At 47.4% G+C, this 19,240-nt stretch overlaps 1 protein-coding gene across 6 annotated transcripts in view; it reads left to right on the top strand.

The window, feature by feature from the left end:
* Positions 1–957: 957 nt before the first annotated feature.
* Positions 958–19,240, top strand: part of LOC118375284 (neurexin-2-like) — a 411,303-nt gene continuing 393,020 nt past the window's right edge. For 3 of the 6 annotated variants that reach the window (XR_008139003.1, XM_052520781.1, XM_052520779.1), the window contains exon 1: positions 958–1,496. The gene's annotated coding sequence lies outside the window, so the exon portion shown is untranslated. The remainder of the gene's footprint in view (positions 1,497–19,240) is intronic. The other 3 variants (XM_052520780.1, XM_052520783.1, XM_052520782.1) reach the window with 1 other exon arrangement.

The following is a 19,240-nucleotide window of genomic DNA, read 5'->3' as shown; positions in this document are numbered from 1 at the left end:
TCCTAGGAATAGTAGGTCACCTTTTTTTTTTTGGAGCTTCTTTCCAAAGGCCTCAGCAAAGCATTTTCATTGTTAGCCTCACTGTTCCAATCCTACCACTGGATCAACCTCAAACATACACACAATTAAAAATTGGATAAAAGATCTAGGAAGAGCGTGGTCATTTCATGGAGTCTGAAGGAAGAAACCACTTGGAAAAAGTGGTAAGTTAGATCCAAAAATGGATTTTCACCAAGTCAAATGAATGTGTTCTGGTTTCCTGTTGCTTGTATCTAAACCAAATTATATCATTGTAATATTGTTCTATACATCAGTTGGTCTCTAAGCTTCAATATTAGGTCCTAAACCTAGCATTAAAGTGCGTCCTTATAGCTTTGTGGGATAATATCGTAAAAATGTTTGCCTTGGGGTAAATTGAGGCAAATGGCAAATGTTAGTGTTTTCCTCTCAGGCATAATGCAAGGCATTACCACTTGGATATGAGGTAACAGGGCTTGGCCTATGTTAAGTGTTTTAAAAAGTACTAAGTGTTTTTTTATAGGTGTTCTGTCTGTGTTTAAAAGATGCTTAAAATGATTAAAGACAAAGAAAGGGATTGTGTTTGTGAAATAAAGACATGTTTTTAAAAAGGTAGTGGTAATATTTTATTCAGTGCAGAGCTTTGGAGCTGGCTTAACTTACCCTGTCCCGTGGCTCAACTTACCCCTTTATTTCCCTTGACGGAGTGATGCTGAATGTGGAAAAATAGGCCACAACTTTCCCTCCCACTCTCCCCTACTGAAACAAGGTTAATACTGAGGGAGATTTCCAACCCATATGACCTTGTCACACTGCATTAACAGTTTTGTGGAACAGATGGAGGGAGCTGGACTGTAGTGGCTCCGAGGCCAGTTATCATGTGTGTAGCATCTACATGCATGAAGACCAGAGTATGTTGCATGTGAAATAGGCTACATAACATGACACATTTAAAAAGGAACAATGAAAAGGTTTGGTGAAGTTATATTCAAAATGCTCATGCTGAAAGTTGCCACCGTCATAACAGCTTGAGTTAATCAATATATTTGGTGGTTACAATAATGCTCCCAAAATGTTCCAATGCTGTGCCTATATTTGATCAGATAATAGGGAGATACAGCTTGAACCCATTAACGGTGTGATTTGTCCTCCATGGCAACGCACATGTAAGTTTCATTGGGAGTGCAAATGATTGGTCAACTGCTGCTGACCGCGCCCTCAACCATATACGGAACAATCAGCACCGGTGAGTACGGGGATTGATGCTGCTACCTTCAGTGCGGTGTAGGAAGACAACCATTGTCTAATGCGGGGATGCAGGTGGATCGGCCGGGCTCATAACGGCATGTGAGTCTGAAGTCTGTCCTTCCGGAAGACGAAGAAGTCTGCAGCATATCACCTCCATGTAAAAAGACCGCAGGAATTCTGCCGCGAACGTTGTCTTTCTATCGGGTGTTGGAGCACAGAATAATGCCCAGGTGAGACAACTGCACATTTCTCTGGGGAATGACTTCGAAAATAAACATTGACATATTGTTCCATGTGCTTCAGTAAATATTGTATCTGTAGACTCTGAACCGTGGTTTGATTTTGCAGGACGGATCGCTATCATCAGACCTGTGATTGTCTGCACTAGCCTACACATATCCTGCTTTCCAATCATTAAATAATCATTGTCTGTCGTCAAGTAATAGGACATGCGTTATATTTATGCTATAAATGAGGCTTCCCGGAGTCATTCCGTTTCTTTATGTATTGACTGGCTTAGAGCAGCATCAATTGAGGGGAGAGGACAGTCAAACTCATAGACATAAATATATATATATATATCTATGAGAGCATAAAGTCGCTTTATTGCATGCGGGTAGTAGTGGCTTGGCAAGCTTGCCCGCAGATTTAGCTTGTTTGCTGGCTCACATCGCGCAATGGTGAATAGTGTGAATTAGACGTTATTGCGTGTAGTAAGTAGCCTATAAGCAGATGTAGGCAACTGGCCAGTTTTACATTTGGCGAAACTATTGTCAAGGTGGTGCTCTGTGTTTTAGGTGATGCACAGTCCCTCCAATAATGTAGAGTATATTCATGACCATTTTTGTCATTTCATCGCATTTGTTTCCTCTGGAATGAAGTAAGCTTCTGATCCAGACATTGGTGAGACTCTCTCACACTCACACACCTGGGGACATCTCCCTGTCTGTGAGAAGTAACTGAACTTAAACACATAAGGCCACTTCAGGCCTCTGGTGGTGTGTCTTCTCAACTCCTCGTTAAGGGTAACACACCATCGGCACCTTACTGTCAGCCGGTAGAGGTGTCCTAGTGTGATGGGCTTTATGACCAACTGTCCACAGCTCGCTCGCTCTCAATTCAAAGGGCTTTATTGGCATGGGAAACATATGTTTACATTGCCAATGCAAGTGAACTAGATCATAAATAAAAGTGAAATAAACTATATCTTTCTCTCTTTTTTTTTGTTTTGTTCACATGACGTAGAATCATCACACCTGCACCTGACACCCCAGTGGTCAAACTGATCCAGCAACAGGGCCTCACTCACTCAGACTTGGAACTGCAGCGCACTGACCGATTAGCCTCCAAGGGTGATCAAGCAGACTGATTACATGTTATGTTTAAATAGCTTACAGATAGGATTTGTTTGATTTTTGTCTTTCTGGACCATCTGATTAGTGGTCAAACGTAGCCTACAGCTATCTGATAATCAGCCCTGTTCAAACAGAGTAAAGAGGTAGCCTATCGGATACAGAGGAAGCTTCTTATTCCCACAATTACATATTTTTGTTTGTGTAAATCCTTTCTTTAGCCATTTATCACTTGAGATGAAAAATCATATCCCTTTTTAGGAGAGATGCCTGACCAGAAGGGCAGCTTGAGTATAAAAACAACACTACAATCCCATAATCTGGATTTGCCATACAACTCCATATAGAGCATGTGAGGAGGTGGCTCTGGAAGGACCAGGATGACAGTTGGATTCCTTCCCCCATGTTCCTTCTCTTTCTCCCAGGGCCACTAATGTCTTCTCGCCCCGGTGCTAGTGTTTTAATTGCCGTGAGAAGGGAGCAAATTAACAGTGTAGACGTGACAGAGATTTACCTTGTTGATTGCCACTGGCCATTAGACCATTACATGTTAATGGTAATGAGGTATCAGTGAAGGGATGGCAGGTAGCCTAGCGTTTAAGAGCGTTGCGCCAGTAACCGACAAGTTTCTGGTTTGAGTCCCCCGATAAGAGCAACTGCTAAATGATTCAAATGTGAATGTATGATGGAGGGGGTAGAAAGACGTCTCTCTTTCGTGAATATCTCATTTCAGCACCACACTTGTGGACAGCACCCCTGTGCTGTATGTCCCAGCCTTTGAACAAAGCTTATTTATAAGCAACAGTTTGTATGTGGGAAGCTGCTGGATGTCTTTACTTTACCACCCTAAGGATGTTACTGCAGTGAACATTGCACCGTCTGTTGTCCTAAGAAACATGGTTGCTTCATGCTGTAGATCTGTGATGCATTAGAGCTGATGTTATCTTCTCTGTCACATCACAGCCGACAGAGTGGTGCCTTCATCCCTCTGGAACTGTTTCTGATGTATTCATAATGAGGAAAACTCTGCCCGTTGAGGGATAAAATAAATATATATATTTACGCAATTTGTTTTTTTTTTTTAAATGAAAGCTACTGGATAACCTTTTTTCATCATGTACATTCTTGATATAATTGTATTATTTGAATGACAGCTGTAGAGACTTAACTAAGGCAGCAGTATTTGGTTTGTAAGTAGATTTGATTCTCTTCAGAAATGTTTCAGTCAAAGCATATCAGTCAATATGAAGGAGACAGGGAGTAGTGCTTGAGGTAATGATGAGCCCAATTGGAGTTGACGTGCGTGTGGTGTGTGTGTGTGAGTTGGCGGGGTTATAAACACCATGTGTCACTCTGGCTTGTGTGTCTCCTTCTCCATCATGCCCCACCAAGGTCATGTCTACAGACTGAGCACAGTGGCCCTGGCCCACTGCACTCCTGGCCCTGCCAGAGAAATGGGCCCTGCCCGGAGAGCACTGCTGCTTTTAATCAGGCCTGACGCGTGACTCAGCCGCATGCCAGCTGCACATACAGCCAAACAGAGATCGCTTCCCTGGATGACGAAGAGGAAAAAAGGTCACTGTTGAGATATTTGTTTCTCTACACCTTCAGGGATCACTGCTTTATGTATTTCATTCTGGGGCTTTGGCTCTGTTGAACTTTGCTTACTAACTGGAATGATTTGCTTTATGCCGTAGGTTCCCATGTGCACATGACAATAATACAAAGCATTATGTGGAATACAAGGCATTATGGTTGAAATCCCATGTGGGTCACTGTGCTATTTTCTTGAGGAAACACTTGAGATTGATTGTATTTATATCCAGAAGGATAATGTTAAAATCCAGGAAGAGTGAACCTTGGAAATGGCTGAAGAAAACAAGCAGCACTAACAGCTGATTGACAAAGGGTATCTGACTGGTATTAAAAACAGAGAATAACAGCCCACAATAACTGCAAGTCATTATGAATCCCGAGAGGCTGCTTAGATGCCACGTAGACGGAACAGATCTGGAGAATAGCGAGAGGAACAGATCTGGAGGAGAATAGCGAGAGGAGGAGATCTGGAGGAGAATAGCGAGAGGAGGAGATCTGGAGGAGAATAGCGAGAGGAGGAGATCTGGAGGAGAATAGCGAGAGGAACAGATCTGGAGGAGAATAGCGAGAGGAGGAGATCTGGAGGAGAATATCGAGAGGAACAGATCTGGAGGAGAGTAGCGAGAGAGGAGGAAATCTGGAGGAGAATAGCGAGAGGAACAGATCTGGAGGAGAATAGCGAGAGGAGGAGATCTGGAGGAGAATAGCGAGAGGAGGAGATCTGGAGGAGAGTAGCGAGAGAGGAGGAAATCTGGAGGAGAATAGCGAGAGGAACAGATCTGGAGGAGAATAGCGAGAGGAGGAGATCTGGAGGAGAATAGCGAGAGGAGGAGATCTGGAGGAGAATAGCGAGAGGAGGAGATCTGGAGGAGAATAGCGAGAGGAACAGATCTGGAGGAGAATAGCGAGAGGAGGAGATCTGGAGGAGAATAGCGAGAGGAGGAGATCTGGAGGAGAATAGCGAGAGGAGGAGATCTGGAGGAGAATAGCGAGAGGAGGAGATCTGGAGGAGAATAGCGAGAGGAGGAGATCTGGAGGAGAATAGCGAGAGGAGGAGATCTGGAGGAGAATAGCGAGAGGAGGAGATCTGGAGGAGAATAGCGAGAGGAGGAGATCTGGAGGAGAATAGCGAGAGGAACAGATCTGGAGGAGAATAGCGAGAGGAGGAGATCTGGAGGAGAATAGCGAGAGGAGGAGATCTGGAGGAGAATAGCGAGAGGAACAGATCTGGAGGAGAATAGCGAGAGGAACAGATCTGGAGGAGAATAGCGAGAGGAGGAGATCTGGAGGAGAATAGCGAGAGGAGGAGATCTGGAGGAGAATAGCGAGAGGAACAGATCTGGAGGAGAATAGCGAGAGGAGGAGATCTGGAGGAGAATAGCGAGAGGAGGAGATCTGGAGGAGAATAGCGAGAGGAGGAGATCTGGAGGAGAATAGCGAGAGGAGGAGATCTGGAGGAGAATAGCGAGAGGAGGAGATCTGGAGGAGAATAGCGAGAGGAGGAGATCTGGAGGAGAATAGCGAGAGGAGGAGATCTGGAGGAGAATAGCGAGAGGAGGAGATCTGGAGGAGAATAGCGAGAGGAGGAGATCTGGAGGAGAGTAGCGAGAGATCTGGAGGAGGAAATCTGGAGGAGAATAGCGAGAGGAGGAGATTTGGAGGAGAATAGCGAGAGGAACAGATCTGGAGGAGAATAGCGAGAGGAGGAGATCTGGAGGAGAATAGCGAGAGGAGGAGATCTGGAGGAGAGTAGCGAGAGAGGAAATCTGGAGGAGAATAGCGAGAGGAACAGATCTGGAGGAGAATAGCGAGAGGAGGAGATCTGGAGGAGAATAGCGAGAGGAGGAGATCTGGAGGAGAATAGCGAGAGGATGAGATCTGGAGGAGAATAGCGAGAGGAACAGATCTGGAGGAGAATAGCGAGAGGAGGAGATCTGGAGGAGAATAGCGAGAGGAGGAGATCTGGAGGAGAATAGCGAGAGGAGGAGATCTGGAGGAGAATAGCGAGAGGAACAGATCTGGAGGAGAATAGCGAGAGGAGGAGATCTGGAGGAGAATAGCGAGAGGAGGAGATCTGGAGGAGAATAGCGAGAGGAGGAGATCTGGAGGAGAATAGCGAGAGGAAGAGATCTGGAGGAGAATAGCGAGAGGAGGAGATCTGGAGGAGAATAGCGAGAGGAGGAGATCTGGAGGAGGAGAGTAGCGAGAGGAGGAGATTTGGAGGAGAATAGCGAGAGGAACAGATCTGGAGGAGAATAGCGAGAGGAGGAGATCTGGAGGAGAATAGCGAGAGGAGGAGATCTGGAGGAGAGTAGCGAGAGAGGAGGAAATCTGGAGGAGAATAGCGAGAGGAACAGATCTGGAGGAGAATAGCGAGAGGAGGAGATCTGGAGGAGAATAGCGAGAGGAGGAGATCTGGAGGAGAATAGCGAGAGGAGGAGATCTGGAGGAGAATAGCGAGAGGAACAGATCTGGAGGAGAATAGCGAGAGGAGGAGATCTGGAGGAGAATAGCGAGAGGAGGAGATCTGGAGGAGAATAGCGAGAGGAGGAGATCTGGAGGAGAATAGCGAGAGGAACAGATCTGGAGGAGAATAGCGAGAGGAGGAGATCTGGAGGAGAATAGCGAGAGGAGGAGATCTGGAGGAGAATAGCGAGAGGAGGAGATCTGGAGGAGAATAGCGAGAGGAGGAGATCTGGAGGAGAATAGCGAGAGGAACAGATCTGGAGGAGAATAGCGAGAGGAGGAGATCTGGAGGAGAATAGCGAGAGGAGGAGATCTGGAGGAGAGTAGCGAGAGAGGAGGAAATCTGGAGGAGAATAGCGAGAGGAGGAGATCTGGGGAGAATAGCGAGAGGAACAGATCTGGAGGAGAATAGCGAGAGGAGGAGATCTGGAGGAGAATAGCGAGAGGAGGAGATCTGGAGGAGAGTAGCGAGAGAGGAGGAGATCTGGAGGAGAATAGCGAGAGGAACAGATCTGGAGGAGAATAGCGAGAGGAGGAGATCTGGAGGAGAATAGCGAGAGGAGGAGATCTGGAGGAGAATAGCGAGAGGAGGAGATCTGGAGGAGAATAGCGAGAGGAGAGATCTGGAGGAGAATAGCGAGAGGAACAGATCTGGAGGAGAATAGCGAGAGGAGGAGATCTGGAGGAGAATAGCGAGAGGAGGAGATCTGGAGGAGAGTAGCGAGAGAGGAGGAAATCTGGAGGAGAATAGCGAGAGGAACAGATCTGGAGGAGAATAGCGAGAGGAGGAGATCTGGAGGAGAATAGCGAGAGGAGGAGATCTGGAGGAGAGTAGCGAGAGAGGAGGAAATCTGGAGGAGAATAGCGAGAGGAACAGATCTGGAGGAGAATAGCGAGAGGAGGAGATCTGGAGGAGAATAGCGAGAGGAACAGATCTGGAAGAGAATAGCGAGAGGAGGAGATCTGGAGGAGAATAGCGAGAGGATGAGATCTGGAGGAGAATAGCGAGAGGAGGAGATCTGGAGGAGAATAGCGAGAGGAGGAGATCTGGAGGAGAATAGCGAGAGGAGGAGATCTGGAGGAGAATAGCGAGAGGAGGAGATCTGGAGGAGAATAGCGAGAGGAGGAGATCTGGAGGAGAATAGCGAGAGGAGGAGATCTGGAGGAGAATAGCGAGAGGAGGAGATCTGGAGGAGAATAGCGAGAGGAACAGATCTGGAGGAGAATAGCGAGAGGAGGAGATCTGGAGGAGAATAGCGAGAGGAGGAGATCTGGAGGAGAATAGCGAGAGGAACAGATCTGGAGGAGAATAGCGAGAGGAGGAGATCTGGAGGAGAATAGCGAGAGGAGGAGATCTGGAGGAGAATAGCGAGAGGAGGAGATCTGGAGGAGAATAGCGAGAGGAGGAGATCTGGAGGAGAATAGCGAGAGGAGGAGATCTGGAGGAGAATAGCGAGAGGAGGAGATCTGGAGGAGAGTAGCGAGAGAGGAGGAAATCTGGAGGAGAATAGCGAGGGAGGAGATTTGGAGGAGAATAGCGAGAGGAACAGATCTGGAGGAGAATAGCGAGAGGAGGAGATCTGGAGGAGAATAGCGAGAGGAGGAGATCTGGAGGAGAGTAGCGAGAGAGGAGGAAATCTGGAGGAGAATAGCGAGAGGAACAGATCTGGAGGAGAATAGCGAGAGGAGGAGATCTGGAGGAGAATAGCGAGAGGAGGAGATCTGGAGGAGAATAGCGAGAGGAGGAGATCTGGAGGAGAATAGCGAGAGGAACAGATCTGGAGGAGAATAGCGAGAGGAGGAGATCTGGAGGAGAATAGCGAGAGGAGGAGATCTGGAGGAGAATAGCGAGAGGAGGAGATCTGGAGGAGAATAGCGAGAGGAACAGATCTGGAGGAGAATAGCGAGAGGAGGAGATCTGGAGGAGAATAGCGAGAGGAGGAGATCTGGAGGAGAATAGCGAGAGGAGGAGATCTGGAGGAGAATAGCGAGAGGAGGAGATCTGGAGGAGAATAGCGAGAGGAACAGATCTGGAGGAGAATAGCGAGAGGAGGAGATCTGGAGGAGAATAGCGAGAGGAGGAGATCTGGAGGAGAGTAGCGAGAGAGGAGGAAATCTGGAGGAGAATAGCGAGAGGAGGAGATCTGGGGAGAATAGCGAGAGGAACAGATCTGGAGGAGAATAGCGAGAGGAGGAGATCTGGAGGAGAATAGCGAGAGGAGGAGATCTGGAGGAGAGTAGCGAGAGAGGAGGAGATCTGGAGGAGAATAGCGAGAGGAACAGATCTGGAGGAGAATAGCGAGAGGAGGAGATCTGGAGGAGAATAGCGAGAGGAGGAGATCTGGAGGAGAATAGCGAGAGGAGGAGATCTGGAGGAGAATAGCGAGAGGAGGAGATCTGGAGGAGAATAGCGAGAGGAACAGATCTGGAGGAGAATAGCGAGAGGAGGAGATCTGGAGGAGAATAGCGAGAGGAGGAGATCTGGAGGAGAGTAGCGAGAGAGGAGGAAATCTGGAGGAGAATAGCGAGAGGAACAGATCTGGAGGAGAATAGCGAGAGGAGGAGATCTGGAGCAGAATACCGAGAGGAGGAGATCTGGAGGAGAGTAGCGAGAGAGGAGGAAATCTGGAGGAGAATAGCGAGAGGAACAGATCTGGAGGAGAATAGCGAGAGGAGGAGATCTGGAGGAGAATAGCGAGAGGAGGAGATCTGGAGGAGAATAGCGAGAGGAGGAGATCTGGAGGAGAATAGCGAGAGGAACAGATCTGGAGGAGAATAGCGAGAGGAGGAGATCTGGAGGAGAATAGCGAGAGGAGGAGATCTGGAGGAGAATAGCGAGAGGAGGAGATCTGGAGGAGAATAGCGAGAGGAGGAGATCTGGAGGAGAATAGCGAGAGGAGGAGATCTGGAGGAGAATAGCGAGAGGAGGAGATCTGGAGGAGAATAGCGAGAGGAGGAGATCTGGAGGAGAATAGCGAGAGGAGGAGATCTGGAGGAGAGTAGCGAGAGAGGAGGAAATCTGGAGGAGAATAGCGAGAGGAACAGATCTGGAGGAGAATAGCGAGAGGAGGAGATCTGGAGGAGAATAGCGAGAGGAGGAGATCTGGAGGAGAATAGCGAGAGGAGGAGATCTGGAGGAGAATAGCGAGAGGAACAGATCTGGAGGAGAATAGCGAGAGGAGGAGATCTGGAGGAGAATAGCGAGAGGAGGAGATCTGGAGGAGAATAGCGAGAGGAGGAGATCTGGAGGAGAATAGCGAGAGGAGGAGATCTGGGGGAGAATAGCGAGAGGAACAGATCTGGAGGAGAATAGCGAGAGGAGGAGATCTGGAGGAGAATAGCGAGAGGAGGAGATCTGGAGGAGAGTAGCGAGAGAGGAGGAAATCTGGAGGAGAATAGCGAGAGGAATAGATCTGGAGGAGAATAGCGAGAGGAACAGATCTGGAGGAGAATAGCGAGAGGGAGGAGATCTGGAGGAGAATAGCGAGAGGAACAGATCTGGAAGAGAATAGCGAGAGGAGGAGATCTGGAGGAGAATAGCGAGAGGAACAGATCTGGAGGACAATAGCGAGAGGAGGAGATCTGGAGGAGAATAGCGAGAGGAACAGATCTGGAAGAGAATAGCGAGAGGAGGAGATCTGGAGGAGAATAGCGAGAGGATGAGATCTGGAGGAGAATAGCGAGAGGAGGAGATCTGGAGGAGAATAGCGAGAGGAACAGATCTGGAGGAGAATAGCGAGAGGAGGAGATCTGGAGGAGAATAGCGAGAGGAGGAGATCTGGAGGAGAATAGCGAGAGGATGAGATCTGGAGGAGAATAGCGAGAGGAGGAGATCTGGAGGAGAATAGCGAGAGGAACAGATCTGGAGGAGAATAGCGAGAGGAGGAGATCTGGAGGAGAATAGCGAGAGGAGATCTGGAGGAGAATAGCGAGAGGAGGAGATCTGGAGGAGAATAGCGAGAGAGGAGGAGATCTGGAGGAGAGAGCAAGAGAGATGAGGAGATCTGGAGGGGAGCGAGAGACAAGGAGTGGAAGACAGCGAGAGAGGAGGAGGAGAGCGAGAGAGGAGGAGTTGATCTGGAGGAGAGAGGGAAAGGAAGAGATGTGAAGGAGAGAGCGAGAGAGAGGGAGAGGAGGAGATCTGGATGAGCGAGAGAGAGGGAGAGGAGGAGATCTGGAGGAGAGAGGGAGAGGAGGAGATCTGGAGGTGAGGGACAGGATGAGATCTGGAGGAGAGAGAGAGGAGATCTGGAGGAAAGAGAGGGAAATATCTGGAGGAGCGAGAGTGCGAGTAGAATATCTGGAGGAGAGAGATAGCGAGGGAGGAGATCTGAAGGAGAGAGCGAGGGAGGAGATCTGGAGGAGAGCGAGCGAAGGACGAGATCTGGAGGAGCGAGGGAGGATATCTGGAGGAGAGAGATGGCAAGGGAGGAAATCTGGAGGAGACAGAGCGAGGAGGAGAGAGAGCGAGGAAGGAGAGAGAGAGGAGAATATCTGGAGGAGAGAGAGCATGGGAGGAGAGTGAGGAGGAGATCTAGAGGAGAGAGGGCGATGGAGGAAATTTGGAGGAGAGAGAGTGAGGGACGATATCTGGGGAGAGAGAGAGAGGCGAATATCTGGAGGAGTGAGATGGCAAGGGAGGAAATCTGGAGGAGAGAGAGCGAGGAGGAGCGAGATCTGAAGGAGAGAGAGCGAGGAGGAGATCTGGAGGAGAGAGAGAGAGGAGGAGAAGAGCTGGAGGAGAGAGAGAGGAGATCTGGAGGAGGAGATCTGAAAGAGACAGGAGAATATCTGGAGGAGAGCGAGAGCAAGAAGAGAGACAGCGAGGGAAGAGATCTGGAGGAGAGAGTGAGGAGGAGTTCTGGAGGAGAGAGAGAGCGCGAGGAGATCTGGAGGAGACAGAGAGAGCGAGGGAAGAGATCTGGAGGAGAGAGCGAGGAGGAGATCTGGAGGAGAAAAGCGAGAGGAGGAGATCTGGAGGAGAATAGCGAGAGGAACAGATCTGGAGGAGAATAGCGAGAGAGGAGGAGATCTGGAGGAGAGAGCAAGAGAGAGGAGGAGATCTGGAGGGGAGCGAGAGACAAGGAGAGGAAGACAGCGAGAGAGGAGGAGGAGAGCGAGAGAGAGGAGGAGGCGATCTGGAGGAGAGAGGGAAAGGAAGAGATCTGGAGTAGAGAGCGAGAGAGGATGAGTGAGAGAGAGGGAGAGGAGGAGATCTGGAGGAGAGAGGGAGAGGAGGAGATCTGGAGGAGAGGGACAGGATGAGATCTGGAGGAGAGAGAGCGAGGGAGGAGATCTGGAGGAGAGAGAGAGGAGAATATCTGGAGGAGAGAGATAGCATGGGAGGAGAGTGAGGAGGAGATCTAGAGGAGAGAGGGCGATGGAGGAAAATTGGGGGAGAGAGAGTGAGGGACGATATCTGGGGAGAGAGAGAGGCGAATATCTGGAGGAGAGAGAGAGAGGAGGAGAAGAGCTGGAGGAGAGAGAGAGGAGATCTGGAGGAGGAGATCTGAAAGAGACAGGAGAATATCTGGAGGAGAGGGAGAGCAATAAGAGAGAGAGCGAGGGAAGAGATCTGGAGGAGAGAGTGAGGAGGAGATCTGCAGGAGAGAGAGAGAGCGAGAGATCTGGAGGAGAGAGAGAAGGAGATTGGTGGAGAGAGAGAGTAGAATATCTGGAGGAGAGAGAGAGCCCGAGGAGATCTGGAGGAGACAGAGAGAGCGAGGGAAGAGATCTGTAGGAGAGAGAGGGGAGGAGATCTGGAGGAGAGAGAGGAGGAGGTCTAGAAGAGAGAGAGCGAATGAGGGAAGAGATCTGGAGGAGCGAGGAGGAGATCTGGAGGGGGGAGAGAGAGAGAGATGGGAGATCTGGAGAAGAGAGAGAGAGAGGATGAGATTTGTGGAAGAGAGAGATGAGATCTGTGGAAGAGAGAGAGAGAGAGAGGAGATCTGTGGAAGAGAGAGAGAGAGAGGAGGATATCTGGAGAAAGAGTGAGAGGAGATCTGGAGAAGAGAGAGGGAGCAAGAGTAGAAGATTTAGTGGTTCTCAGGATGCAGCAACACATTGGATGTGGGAGTGTGTGGCTCTCTGGGAATAGCCAGTGTTTAAATGAGCTTAAACCAGAGAGAGCTAGACATCACAATGCTATGTTAGAAATGCCGGCCACACAGCCTGTTGTAATGAGTCAGTTTTTCTTTCTAGTCCAATTTGCATAACAAGTCATAACCCCATGCAGTGAGTATTGGAAGGGACTTTGCATTTTCAGTAAGTTTACACAGGAAACTCCTGTATGAGTCGCATTAATAGTCGTATGTACAAGATACGCATGGTACCCACCATCCAATGAAATGCTTACTGGCATACAATGGAACAACAATAAGAAATAACACAAATATAAGAATAGAAACATAAAGTAAATGGCTCAGTAGAATATAATTATTTTTGCTGCATAAGTTTAATACAGGAAGGCACAGTTTGTACATGGATTTAGCACAACTCAGTGTTGTGAACTCAACATTTTTGTTTATTACATGTTAACTGTGTCAAGCATCACCATGAGTTGTGTAATAGGCTGATAACGAAACCTAATAGTCGGAGGAGCAAAGACGCTAGTGGTGATACTGTGTGGAGAAAGTGGTCCTGTATCTGTTTAGCTCCCACGCTGGGAAGTGTAACGTTACGTTAAAACTGTATTTCCGCTGATACACCACTGTTACTCTGTGACCCACAGGAGGGCATAATACTCCAACTGTGCTGTTAAATAAAATGTGGCCAGTGTAGTCTATGTCCTTAGAGATATGAAACAGGATATCAGCCTGTCAGGCTAATACATTATGCAGGTAGTCCATGGAAACAAATGGCAACCCCAACAGAAGTGCACCAATGTTGGCCCGCTGCTGTAAAGCAGATTTAGAAAGGACCAATCAGTACTGTGTTGTTAGGGCCAGTCACCCTGGGGAGCAGATGTATTAAAGCCATGACAAACACAGCCATCATTCAATAAAGACTCCCAGTCTCTTCTGACAGAAAGCAGCAGGGGGGGGAATGGCTCTGTAGAAGAAGAGCATGATGGAAGGGAAAGGAGGCAGAGAAAGGATTCACCTTTTTACAAAACAAGGACCTGGGATAAGATGAAGAAGAAGGGGCTGCTGTTTCTTCCTCAGTCCCTCTTGCTTATCGTGTCACATTGATGCCAGACCTGCGATTTACTTGGACCCAATCGGTCAGTGAGTGACGCATCAGGCAATGTGTAAATCTTGAGATGTTGCTGTCTGGGTGTCCATCCATCACATTGCTCTGTGCGGGGCCCAGGCACCGCTGGTGAGCAGGGCCATGCTGGTAAAAGCTGGAGCACACTCCTATATTTCAATTCACACTGTCTGTCTCTGCAGGCCGTTCCTCTGGTAGAGAGATTCATGCTGATGTGCACAGAAAAATCCCTTCCTATGCCGCATTTCAAAAAATGCTTGTGCCCTCCCTTAGGATATCTCTTCTAAAGCAGCTTGTCTCAAGTGTCTTCCTGCCTGCATGTAGATCCTCCGCAGCACATCGATGTCACTGCTCACCAATCTCTTGCAAGGCTATCAGATTCTGGCTAAGATGCCGTAGCCAAACGTTTACCCCTGCTGTTGTGGTGCAGAACTCTGAGGAGGGTATGTGTGAGACCCTGGGTTGTTTGTTGCCTGACAACTCACCCTGAATCAATTCCTCTGATATCAATCGCTACATACATTCAGTCTGAATCTGCCATCCTAGGAGACGTTTGTGTAACGTTAAAATGAGGGGCGCTCTACAAAACCAATTCATCAACGATTGGATCGTCTCTAACTAATCAGAGTATCAACATTGATGAAGTCATCATGTAGACCGGCTCTGGCCCAATCCATCGGTTTCTGGGACCAATCAGAACTGTCAGAATGTTCTTTGTGTTCTACAAATCATAGGGGAGGCAAATCCAGTCTCATCGTGGAGAAGGAACGTCCATTTTTCCGGAACGGTGTGGATGGGTAGCCAGGTTAGGTTGTTTGCTGCACACAAATTCATAGTTTGATTTGGCTTATTCTGCTTCTAGGAACTAGACATGGTCCTGTTTTGTATTGCGTGTATTTCGAGGATGGAACTACACTTTGCACTGTAGTTTATAATAGTCTTTGCGTTGGAGGATGCTTTTAAGGAAATCTCAGCAATTCAAAAAATCTTGTTAAGAGTTGTGGAAAAACACCACGGAATGTATTTCATAATCACTCCAGTTCTTTTCAGAATGCTTGTTCATGTAGTTGGCCAATTTGCATATCCTGACTTAGGTGCTGAAGTGGCAATTTGACAGATGCGCAATTTTGGTTGAGTTTCACTGAGAACCACTGCAGTGATCTCTGATACCTGCAAATCGTAGCTATTTTCTCCATGGCAATTTTCTGTATGATTCTTCCGCGTTAGTGGATGTGTTTTGACAGTAAAGAATATGAGCTCTTCCCAATGAGCACTACTTCACACCCTCTATGTGGGAGTGTGTGAGTAAGAACGCTGAGTTTGAATGCAACACCGCAAGATGCACTACAGAATTCTTTGCAACCTTGTGTTATTCAGTAATGGCGCTTGACTTCACTACCTGTGTGTGAGCCTGAGTCACATTAACTGGTGTACAGTAGCACCTCTGTGCTCTTTTATCTGAAAAGATGGTCATTCTTTTTGTATGATGTCCTGTAGTTACGTATCAAAATTCATTCAAAACATTCAGCCTCAAAATTCATTGTAATTCCCTGATACTTAAAGGGATACTTTGGAATGTTGGCAACGACTTCTCGAATGCGAACATATTCAAACCGTTCTGATTGGTGCCAGAAATCGATGGGTTCGACCAGAGCTGGCTAACACGACTCATGAATCATGTCATTTTGACGTCAGCACAAACAGGTTCAGACTGTATGGAGCAATCAGTGGAGCGGAAGTGAATTCATGTTGTCAGGCAAAGGTTTTAGGGCCAGACTCTGCAGAGTTTGACAAGATTGTTACTTAAAATCTGGATGGTATTGTAGAGGGGACATACTGGTGTAAAAGGCCAGCTACTGGTCTTGTTGATGCCGAGCCTGATTTGTTAGTCTGTGGTTTAATTACCCTTGTTGATGCCTTGCCTGATTAGTTAGTCTGTGGTTTAATTACCCTTGTTGATGCCGAGCCTGATTAGTTAGTCTGTGGTTTAATTACCCTTGTTGATGCCTTGCCTGATTAGTTAGTCTGTGGTTTAATTACCCTTGTTGATGCCGAGCCTGACTATTTAGTCTGTGGTTTAATTACCCTTGTTGATGCCTTGCCTGATTAGTTAGTCTGTGGTTTAATTACCCTTGTTGATGCCGAGCCTGATTAGTTAGTCTGTGGTTTAATTACCCTGTTGATGCCGAGCCTGGTTAGTTAGTCTGTGGTTTAATTACCCTGTTGATGCCGAGCCTGATTAGTTAGTCTGTGGTTTAATTACCCTTGTTGATGCCTTGCCTGATTAGTTAGTCTGTGGTTTAATTACCCTTGTTGATGCCTTGCCTGATTAGTTAGTCTGTGGTTTAATTACCCTGTTGATGCCGAGCCTGATTAGTTAGTCTGTGGTTTAATTACCCTGTTGATGCCGAGCCTGATTAGTTAGTCTGTGGTTTAATTACCCTTGTTGATGCCTTGCCTGATTAGTTAGTCTGTGGTTTAATTACCCTTGTTGATGCCTTGCCTGATTAGTTAGTCTGTGGTTTAATTACCCTTGTTGATGCCGAGCCTGACTATTTAGTCTGTGGTTTAATTACCCTTGTTGATGCCGAGCCTGATTAGTTAGTCTGTGGTTTAATTACCCTGTTGATGCCGAGCCTGATTTGTTAGTCTGTGGTTTAATTCCCTTTGGTGAGTCATTATAATCTCTGTCTTCCCTGTATTATATTATGTGTCCTCTCATTTGGTTATATGATTACACTGAGGAAATTGTTTTTGAAGAACTCCATTGGTATTTCCATCCACTATTATCCCTCTTCTAAACACACACACACACACACACACACACACACACACACACACACACACACACACACACACACACACACACACACACACACACACACACACACACACACACACACACACACACACACACACACACACACACACACACACACACACACACACACACACACACTACACCAACCAACCACACATAAACAACATAGTCTATACATTGTTTCTCCTAGGATTTCTTTCAGCACTGGTGGCAAGGGTAGCAGGGAGGGGTTGCATTGCTGCTAGTGTTAGCACAATGACATACTAGCTGTTCCCATAGACTGTCAGTCATTGAGCCAACGACTATCCATTTATAAGCGTATGTAGGCAGATATATATATATATATATATATATATATATATATATATATATATATATAACTGTATATATAAAGAGTTACATCATATTTTCTGCAGTGGTGGCAACAATATGAATGAATATAGGGGAAACCCTGGGCTATACCACTAACAATATGAATGAATATAGGGGAAACCCTGGGCTATACCATTAACAATATGAATGAATATAGGGGAAACCCTGGGCTATACCATTAACAATATGAATGAATATAGGGGAAACCCTGGGCTATACCATCAAAAATATGAATGAATATAGGGGAAACCCTGGGCTGTTTTGCAACGTCTGCTTACCGGCTGTTTTGCAGCGCCTGCTTACTGGCTGTTTTAAAGGGCCTGCTTACTGGCTGTTTTAAAGCGCCTGCTTACCGGCTGTTTTGCAGCACCTGCTTACCGGTTGTTTTGCAATGTCTGCTTACTGGCTGTTTTGCAGCGCCTGCTTACCGGTTGTTTTGCAGCGCCTGCTTACTGGCTGTTTTAAAGCGCCTGCTTACTGGCTGTTTTTCAGCGCCTGCTTACCGGCTGTTTTGCAGCACCTGCTTACCGGCTGACTTACAGCACCTGCTTACCAGCTGTTTTGCAGCACCTGCTTACTGGCTGTTTTAAAGCGCCTGCTTACCGGCTGACTTACAGCACCTGCTTACCGGCTGTTTTGCAGCACCTGCTTACCGGCTGACTTACAGCACCTGCTTACCGGCTGTTTTTCAGCGCCTGCTTACTGGCTGTTTAGCAGCGCCTGCTTACCGGCTGTTTTGCAGTGCCTGCTTACCGGCTATTTTGCAGCGCCTGCTTACTGGCTGTTTTGCAGCGCCTGCTTACTTTGCAGCGCCTTCTTAACGGCTGTTTTGCAGCGCCTGCTTACCGGCTGTTTTGCAGCGCCTGCTTACCGGCTGTTTTGCAGCGCCTGCTTACCGGCTCCTCTAGAAGACATCTGATGTGTGTTTATGCAGAGCCAAGTCTACTTTCTAATTCCACACTTCCATCACATCTTTTCCCCAGACACGTTATAAGTGTCATTCCACCCAGGCCCTGTCGTCTGTGTAGAGAGATACCATGTGGGACCAAGGTCTTCATTTTGAGAAGTACCAACATGTGTAGATTCATGCATTTCAAAACGTCTGTGTAGAACTTGTGACTCATGCAACAGTATTCCAAGCTGCAGGAGGGGCTACTGTGTAACTCATTCAAATTAAGTCCTGTGCCAAGTTTTTGAAATGTTTTAGATTTTTTTTGGTGCTGTCAAACTGTCACCCCCTACACTCTCAGAAAAAAAAGGGTTGCTCAAGGTTTCTTCAGCTGTTTCCATGGGATAACCTTTTTGGCTTCCATGTAGAACCCTCTGTGGAAAGGGTTCTACATGGAACCCAAAAGGGTTTTACCTGGAACCAGAAAGAGTTCTTCAAAGGGTTCTCCCATGGGAACAGCTGAGGAACCTGTTCTAGATGGCACCTTTTTGTTTTACAAGAGTGTAGTTTGTACACCGCCCTACACCAACAACCATACAATACCATGATATGAAGAGGTATAAAGATGATCAGGTAGCTAGTGAACATTCTGTATTTACAGAGTGCTAAGCTGAAGGTTACATTGTGTCGTGGGAAACAGAATAGGAGCCATGTTGTAGCAGACAAAAATACAGTCAAGCACAGGCGGCTGGTGACACATTCATTGGGGACGACGGGCTCCTAGTAACGGCAGGAATGGAATCTATGTCATTTAATCAAGCACATCAAACGCATGGTTCCATGTGTTTGATACCGTTCCATATACTCCATTCCAGCCATTATTATTAGCTGTCCTCTCCTCACCAGCCTTCTGTGCAGTCAAAGGTATGAGAGTGAGGAGGGAGGCTGGAGAGGACAGTTGGAGCACAGTTGAGATGCTAACTGATTCAGAAGGACAGTGTTGCAGTGTGTTTTGGCTGCTCTCTTCTAGATCTCGTGTCTTGTCCCGGCCATGGCTTTGAACAGACATGTCCAGTAGTGTTTCGCTCATTCAACACATGGAGAGCAGCCTATAGACCTACTTAAGAATGCAAATGACTCCAGGCTTGCATATGGCAGGAAGTTAGCAGCTGCAGCAGAGAGGAACAGATCATACTCGACCTCTCTTATCGCCTCTACCCAAATACTGCTGGGATGTTTTTGTCCACCATGGTTCCAGATGAGAGAGGC

This window comes from Oncorhynchus keta, chromosome 6, assembly GCF_023373465.1.
Source record: "Oncorhynchus keta strain PuntledgeMale-10-30-2019 chromosome 6, Oket_V2, whole genome shotgun sequence".
In the NCBI taxonomy this organism is placed as follows: Eukaryota; Metazoa; Chordata; class Actinopteri; order Salmoniformes; family Salmonidae; genus Oncorhynchus; species Oncorhynchus keta.
Note: the sequence above shows the minus strand (reverse complement) of the source record. Positions and strands in the feature narration are given on the sequence as shown.